This window comes from Otolemur garnettii, unplaced genomic scaffold (genome assembly GCF_000181295.1).
Source record: "Otolemur garnettii isolate 467f Iridium unplaced genomic scaffold, OtoGar3 scaffold00001, whole genome shotgun sequence".
NCBI classification, from domain to species: domain Eukaryota; kingdom Metazoa; phylum Chordata; class Mammalia; order Primates; family Galagidae; genus Otolemur; species Otolemur garnettii.
This window is the reverse complement of record NW_003852396.1, coordinates 72,645,150-72,653,740: the sequence shown is the minus strand read 5'-3', so window position 1 is coordinate 72,653,740 and position 8,591 is coordinate 72,645,150. Positions and strand designations below refer to the sequence as shown.

At 41.8% G+C, this 8,591-nt stretch overlaps 1 protein-coding gene across 13 annotated transcripts in view; it reads left to right on the top strand.

Annotated features, from left to right (window-relative positions):
- CELF1 (CUGBP Elav-like family member 1) overlaps positions 1–8,591 on the top strand; it is a 99,632-nt gene that overhangs the window by 49,695 nt on the left and 41,346 nt on the right. For 10 of the 13 annotated variants that reach the window (XM_023509659.1, XM_023509669.1, XM_023509668.1 and 7 more), the window contains exon 2: positions 4,018–4,057. The exons of the other annotated variants lie outside the window; for them this stretch is intronic. The gene's annotated coding sequence lies outside the window, so the exon portion shown is untranslated. The remainder of the gene's footprint in view (positions 1–4,017; positions 4,058–8,591) is intronic. 13 annotated transcript variants of the gene reach the window in all.

Genomic DNA, 8,591 nt, shown 5'->3' with positions numbered 1-8,591 from the left:
AAAAAAAAAAAAAAAGAAAAAAATGTTCATAAAAACTTTACAAATCATAGTAGGTAAACTGGAGGATTGAGTTAAACATGTTGAAGTCTGATGATGTGTTATCTTGATTCCACATGTTCTAGGGAATATGAATATAGAAGAGAAGGAGGGATTTGTTGCTAATTTGCAAAATGGCAATGGTAGAAATATATTTTATTAACAATTTAGAAATGAGGTTCAAATTAAGTTTCTCCCAAATATATATGTGTTAAGGACTGAGCTAGATAACTGTTTAAAACTTATTTGGAGAAAATGTTAATTATACTTTTAGATGATTTAGTGATAATTTAGATTAATCTAGTATTTTCCTGTAGGGGAAGAATAGGCAGTCAAAGAAGGGGATCAATGTAAGTATGGTTGAAAGTCCCTAAGAGATTCTCATGAAAGGTGGAGATTCTGTTTTCAGGAAACCTCATATGTCCATCTTCACACAGTTTAGCATAAGGTAGTATAGAGATTGTAAACCTCTTCGAACTCCAAAGGAGTCTTAAGGATATCAGGCAAAGAATCCTATGAAAGAGGAAAGTTTTAAAAAATGTTGCCACATTGCATGACGTGAGTATACTTAACACTATATACAGTTCAGTAAATTTTGTTATGTGCTTTTTAACCACAGAGTGCAATAAAAAACTGGGGAGAAATGGTTGTCATTATAGAAAGGAAGAGTGTACTGGCCAGCATGAAGAAGATGAAGTTAAGATCTATTTTATAAACTTTTGTACTGGGATCATGAGGAGGACCCACCTCTGTGGCTTGGTAGTCAATAAAGAGTCAGAAGCTCCAAACTTAAGCCTGAATCATGGAAATAGACTATCTGAGTAGCCCAAAGCAAGTGTCCCAGAGAAACTATTAAATCTTACGCCTGCTGACCAAGACAAGTCAGAATTAAGCCTGTTGTGGTAAAGGACCTATTCTGTTCCAACAGAGCCTAAGGTGGGAAGATCTCTTGATCTTAGGAGTTGGAAATCAGCCTGAGCCAAGAGCAAGACCCCATCTCTACTAAAAATAGAAAAAGTTAGTCAGGTGTTGTGGTACTTGCCTGTAGTGCCAGCTACTCATGAGGCTGAAGCAGGAAGATTGCTTGAGCCTAAGAGTTTGAGGTTGCTGTGAGCTACGTATGACACCATGGCTAGCCCCAGAGACCGAGGAGACTGTCTCAAAAACAACAACAAAAAACCCAATGCAAAAAAAAAAAAGAAGAAGAAAGAAAGAAAGTTAGGAAGACAAGGCTTTTGAAGAAAACACCTTTTTTTTGGAAACAGCCTCAAGCTGTCACCCTGGGTAGAGTTCCATGGCATCACAGCTCACAGCAACCTCCAACTCCTGGGCTTAAGTGATTCTCTTGCCTCAGCCTCCCAAATAGCTGGGATTATAGACACCCACCACAACACCTGGCCATTTTTTGGTTGCAGTTGTCCTGTTGTTTGGCAGGCCTGGGCTGGATTCAAACCCGCCAGCTCTGGTGTATGTTGCTGGCGCCTTAGCCGCTTGAGCCACAGGTGCCAAGCCGAAAACACCTTCTTGTGTGTTGGACTAGCCACCGTCCTCCAGGTGACAAGGGCCTGTGTGGAGGAATACTGTGTTTATTTTGTTCTCATGTGTGTTTTCCTTTTAAAAGTCCTTGGGTGGTTTAGGAGTAGGATTATTAATATCCTATTTATTTGGATTTTTTAAAATTCACTTTTTTCTTTCTCTCTGCTAAGTGTTAGGGTGTTTCCTAGCCCCCCAAGGGCTGCTATATTCTCTGAGACCTACATAAGGTATCTCTTGCTCTTTCATACACATGTACTGGTCTTCCTTAACAACTTCAGGCTTGCCTTTTGCACTTTTCTTGAAAATTATTTTACTGGCTGGTGTGCAATCTTAGTCTGGTCTCAGAGGGAAGGTAGAAGAAGTGATGGCTGTTAAAACAAGTCACATAATAGCATTGTTTCTCAAACTTTCATGCTACATTTTGGGAAACCTGGTACCCTGGCCTTTCCTTGCCCTTTATATCTTCCACAGTAACAAGTAGAAATTTAACTTGATTCCTGCTTTCCAAGATAATCACTACTCCAGAACCCTCTCAAGACATAACACCTCAATATAAATTGGCATTTCCTAGATTATGGTCACATTTCTCAAGAGAGACAGACCTATCTAGAGGCTATCTGCAAATTATCTTCTTAAGCATCTGAATCCTTAAGAGTAGTGCGCACTTTGAAGAGTTAACAATGAGAAAGGATTGAATGAAATATTTTGAACTTAGCAAATGAAGTTCCTATCCTCTTAGTAACTTTTGTTGGTATAGGCTGGTCCAAGTAAATGCTTTTAGAAATATTTTTTTTTAGCCCAGGTGATCTGGCTCATGCCTAGCTCATGCTCATCCTAGTACGAGGCTTAGGTGGATGGATTGCCTGAGCTTAGGAGTTCAAGACCAGCCTGAGGAAGAGCAAGATCCCATGTATACTAAAAATAGAAAAACTATTCTAATTTATATAGGGGCCAAGCTAAAAGATTTTTATATATTTTTTCTTTTTTTCTTTTTTTTTTGCATTTTGGCTGAGGCTGTTTGAACCCGCCACCCTTGGCATATGTGGCTGGCACCCTACTTCTTGGGCCACAGGCGCCACCCAATATATATATGTACTTCTCTCTCTCTCTTAGAGAGAGAGAAACTAGCTGGGTAGTGACACATGCCTGTAGTCCCAGCTATTTGGGAGGCTGAGGCAAGAAGATCACTTGAGCGCAGGAGGTTGAAGTTGCTGTGAGCCACCACTGCACTCTACCCAGGGCAGCAGAGTGAGATTCTATCTCAAAGAAAGAAGGAAAAGAAAGAGAGGGAAAAAAAAGAAAAACTGAGGCAAGAGGCTTGAGTCCAAGAGTTCAAGATTGCTGTGAGCTATAAAGATGCCATAGCACTTTGTCCAGTGTGACAGAGTAAGTTCTCTATCTCAGTAAGTAAGCAAATAAATAAAACAAAAAGGGAATTATTATTTTTTTTTATGACTTTGAACAGTTCTTTGTAGCTAGGGCAAGACAGAAGTACAGCTGGCAGGAGTTGTAAGTGGAAGTTTGTAGGATTTGAGACAGCTTTATAGAATCAATCTTTACTTGCAGGATTGTTCAATAAAGTTCAAAAATAAAACAAATTGGTTTTGTGGTTCTTCTGTTTGCTTTTACCTTCACTTAACTTCCCCATTTTCTGATTTTTTGTTTTGTTTTGTTTTGTTTCAGTGGTTCACCACCACCTTAGGGCTACCAAGATGAATTTATGGAGGCAGGAACTTGGTTGTCTTTGAAAAGTTTCTTGCCCAAAGTTTTGGGGAAATAATGTGGTGCCCTGTCCACATTAATAACATGATCCTTAATTGCTAAAAGAATCATACAGTCTTTGGCTTTTGTGTACTCTCTTCTCCAAAGCAGATATTTAAGATGATTGTTTTGATCACCTAGTACTGAAGTTTTTTCTTTTGAGACAGTGTCTTACTATGTCACCCTCAGTAGAGTGCCATGGCATCATAGCTCCCAGCAATCTCCAACTCCTGGGCTTAATCGGTTTCTCTTGCCTCAGCCTCTTGAGTAGCTGGGACCACAGGCGCCCACCACAACGCCTAGCCATTTTTTTTGGTGTTGCAGTTGTCATTATTGTTTAGCAGGCCCAGGCTGGGCTGGAACCCGCCACCTTCAGTGTATATGGCTGGCACCCTACTCACTGAGCTACAGGCACCCACCCAAGGCAAGCTTCTTTTAAGCCTTTTAGTTCTTTACTGCTGTTTTAGATTGATGGTGTTTTAAAATTAGCTTTGAGACATTAAGTATAATGTATCTTTAAAGTATTTGTGTAAAAAATTGGGAGAGGGAGTATTACTGTTAAATTTTCGTTTTCTGCCATAGTGACAAACGGGCTTTTCTTTGGAAAGAGTACATAGGGATCTGGAGTCATGAGATGTGTACGAGGCATGGCCCACTTATTTTTATTTTCCTTGGTTTTTTTAGAGTGAAGACGTAGTCCAGAAAGGGAGGTGTAAAGCTACAGGTATGGGCTAACTACTGGATGGGTGTGCTCCATGGCCATCTTTTTAACCTTCTTGCATGAGGCCTGCTGTGCAGATATGAAAAAAAGTTGCTTTCAGAAAGGTGATGGCTTCTTTTCTTATTATGGGATGAAATTTGCAAAATGTCTGTCCTTGGGAATGTAGAAATATTTTCTTGCCCACTTTCCCAACTCTTTCTCGTTAGCTATTTCCCGAGACAGACTTAGCTCCTACCATACCTATCATAACTAGCTTCTGTCTAGTTCTTACAGCTGGGGGAAAGGGGAAAGGGTGTGTGTGTGTGTGTTGGGCGGAGAGCATTTGGGAGCAGTACTCTACACATAACAGCTATCGGGTTAACTTTATCTTCCTCATTCTACCTCACAGTTGGGAGACCCCAACTAAACTATAACAAAGATAAGGGCAGAACTTAGTGGATTCCACACAAGTTTTAATACCCTCCCAGAAGCAGAATTTGTTCAACACAGTGATTTTTTAATCAGTATTGGAGTTAAATAAAGTATAAATTAACAGTATATTTTACCAAGTAAGAATCACAATCAATGCCAGACCTAGTTTGGGATCTAAAAATACGGCTTGAATGGAAGGGTGGTCAAAATTTGACACGACTGTTTGTTAGGTCAGGGTTAATCACAGATACTCCAAGGGAGGCTCAGAGCTTGTACTTTTGCTGAAGAAAAGGGCCTTTCTGCTCATCCTTATCTTTGGCAGTGATTGGGGGAGGGGTGGTAGTGATTAAGGATGGATTGAAATGGAAAACCTTCTGGCTTTCAAAAAAAAGTGGTGGTTTTCCTTCCTCCAACCTTGTCATACCCTCTCAGTATGTAATAATTTCACAGGCAGAACAGCTTAGCACACAATAAATTTCAAGACATAGTGCTTTTTTAGTACAGTGATTTTTAGATTTGAAATACAAAATATTTTTCATAATATTTCTATTTTTTCTTTACTTTAAGCACTCCCCCTTCCCCAGTTCAGAAATTTTTACATTATCTAGACTCTTATTGAAAACACAAAGGTTGTTTGTTTTAAGTTATTCTTTTATTTTCTTTTTTGAGACAGTGTCACTTTGTCACCTGCCATGGCATCATACCTCAAAGTTACCTGTAACTCCTGGGTTCCAGCGATCCTCTTGCCTCAGCCTCCCAAGTAGCTGGGACTACAGGTGCCCACCGCAATGCCTGGCTATATTTTAGAGAAGGGTCTCACTCTTGGTCAGGCTGGTCTCGAACCTTTAAGCTCAAGTGATCCCCCTGCCTAAGCCTCCCAGAGTGCTGAGATTATAGATCTGAGCCATCCCTGCAGTTTTAAACTACATTTTTTTTTTTTTTTTTTGAGACAGAGCCTCAAGCTGTTGACCTGGGTAGAGTGCTGTGGCGTCACAGCTCACAGCAACCTCAAACTCTTGGTCTCAAGCAATTCTCTTGCCTTAGCCTCCCAACTAGCTGGGGCTACAGATGCCCACCACATTGCCCGGCTATATATACACACACACACACACACACATATACATATATACTCTTTTTGTTGTTGCTGTTGTTTAGCTAGGCTGGTCCAGGTTCAAATCCACCATCCTCAGTGTATGTGGCTAGCACTGTAACCACTGTACTATGGACGCAGAGCCTGGTTATATGAACACAGTTGAGTCTCTGACCTCCACTGTGTTCATATAACCAGACTTCACAGTATTACCCTTTCAGACACAGTTTGATGATTATTTTTATTCATTTATTTGTTTATTTATTTTGAAACAGAGCCTCAAGGTGTCGCCTTGGGCAGAGTGCTATGGCATCACAGCTCACAGCAACCTCCAACTCCTGGGCTCAAGGGATTCGCCTGCCACAACGCCCGGCTGTTTTTGGTTGTAGCCGTCATTGTTGTTTGGTGGACCTGGACTGGATTCGAACCCGCCAGCTCAGGTGTATGTGGCTGGCACCTTAGCTGCTTGAGCCACAGGTGCTGAGCCAAACACACTTTGATTATTATTATTTTTTTTTGACAGAGCCTCAAGCTGTCCCCCTTGGGTAGAGTGCTGTAGCATCACAGCTCACAGCAACCTCCAACTCCTGGGCTCAAGCGAGTCTCCTGCCTCAGCCTCCAAGTAGCTGGGACCACAGGCGCCCACCACCAGGCCTGGCTATTTTTTGGTTGCAGCTGTCATTGTTGTTTGGCGGGCCCGAGATGGATTCAAACCCACCACCCTAGGTGTATGTGGCTGGCGCCTTAGCCACTTGAGCCACAGGCGCTGAGCCCACACTTTGATTATTTATTTATTTATTTATTTATTTTTTTGAGACAGAGCCTCAAGCTATCGCCCTGGGTAGAGTGCTATGGCACTGCAGCTCACAGCAAACCTCCAACTCCTGGGCTCAAGCGAGTCTACCGCCTCAGCCTCCCAAGTAGCTGGGACCACGGGCGCCTGCCACAACGCTCGGCTGTTTTTTGGTTGCAGCCATCATTGTTGTTTGGCGGGCCCGGGCTGGATTCGAACCTGCCACCCTAGGTGTGTATGGCTGGCACCCTAGCCGCTTGAGCCACAGGCGCCGAGCCCACACTTTGATTATTGAGGTGAAGTTATAAAATTTGTTTTCCTGGCTTGGCCCCTGTAGCCCAGTGGTTAGGGCGCTGGCCTTATACACCAGGGCTGGCAGGTTCGAACCTGGCCTGGCACTGCTAAACAATAGTGACAACTACAACAAAAAGTGGCCAGGCATTGTAGCAGGCATCTGTAGTCCCAGCTACTTGGCAGGCTGAGGCAAGAGAATTGCTTAAGCCTAAGAGTTGAAGTTGGCTCGGCACCCATAGCACAGTGGTTATGGTGCCAGCAATATACACCAAGGGTAATGGGTTCAAAGCTGACCCAGGCCAGGTAAACAACTGCAACAAAAAAATAGCCATGCATTGTGGTGGGTGCCTGTAGTCCCAGCTACTCGGGAGGTGGAGGTAAGAGAATCGCTTAAGCCCAAGAGTTTGAGGTTGTTGTGAGCTGAGACTCTACAACACTCTACTGAGGGTAACATAATGAGATTCTGTCTCAAAAGAAAAAACAAAAACAAGAGTTTGAGATTGCTGTGAACTGTGATGCCATGGCACACTACGGAGGGTGAAAAAGTGAGACTCTGTCTCCAAAAAAAAAAAAAAAATCTGTTTTCCTGTCATCAAACTCCCTAGTGTTATTCTAAACAGATATTTGCACATGCCACCTAGTAATTTTTTGCTCAACTCTGCTTTTCTTTTTTGGCAAAACAAATATGATTTCTACATAATTCACTTCTGTGTGTCCTTAAGTTTATGCCATTCCTATATTCTGAAGACAGTGTATGCTATTCTCTCAACTGTTTTCATCTGTATTGATCATTTTTAATGATTTGGGTTTGTAACAGGCTGATTGCTTCTGATAGAGGACACTTTGAATTGTTGCTCTTGCATAATTAGACTTTGAATTGTTACCCTTAAAAAAGAAGTAGAGAATATTCAAAGTGAAGAAAACTGAAACGGATAAACTGGGAAAGAAGAGGAAACCATGAGGTTAAATTCATAGTGAATAGAACAGGTAGTAAAAAGAGACTGAGGGAGAGTTAAGGCTTTCTCTTACAGAGGACTATTGGTTCTCAGCTTTTATTTCTAATGTGTGTTTTGTGGAGAAAGCCTGGAATTTATCTAATTAAGACACTAAAGTCTTATGGGCAGTTCTTTTGTGAATAACTGACTTGATTCTACTTGTAAATTTCCCTTAATATCTGCATTTTTGTATTCCCACAATTGTTTTTTATTATCTGCTAACTTTATAACCTTTTTTCTAAAATTGATTGACTTGTGATTAATTTCTGTGCTCTCTTTGCTGAAAGCATGTTGAATTTAATTATAATGAGATAACTGTTATGACCTGCCTAAAGAGAAATATCCTTCTTGCAATAACATTTCTTTTTTCTTTTTTTTTTTTTTTCAAGACAGAGTCTTACTTTGTCACCCTTGGTAGAGTACTATGGCATCATAGCTCACAGCAACCTCCAACTCGTGGACTTAAGCAATTCTCTTGCCTTAGCCTCCCAAGTAGCTGGGACTACATGGCCTGCTACAGCACCTGGCTATTTTATTTTATTTTGTAGAGATAGAGTCTCACTTTATTGCCCTAGGTAGAGTGCAAGTGCTGTGGCATCACACAGTTCACAGCAACCTCCAACTCCTGGGCTCAAGGGATTCTCCTGCCTCTGCCTCCCAAGTAGCTGGGACTGCAGGAGCCTCCCACAACACCCAGATATTTTTTTTGTTGCAGTTCGGCCAGGACCAGGTTTGAACCCGCCACCCTTAGTATATGGGGCCAGTGTCCTACCCACTGAGCCACAGGCACCGCCCATCTGCTAGTTTTAGAGACAAGGTCTTGCATTGGCTCAGGCTAGTCTCAAACCTGTGAGCTCAGGCATTCCACCTGCCTGGGCCTCCTAAGTGCTGATATTACAGGTGTGAACCACTGCCCAGCCCAACATTTCTATACTGTAGGTTTTTTTTTTTTTT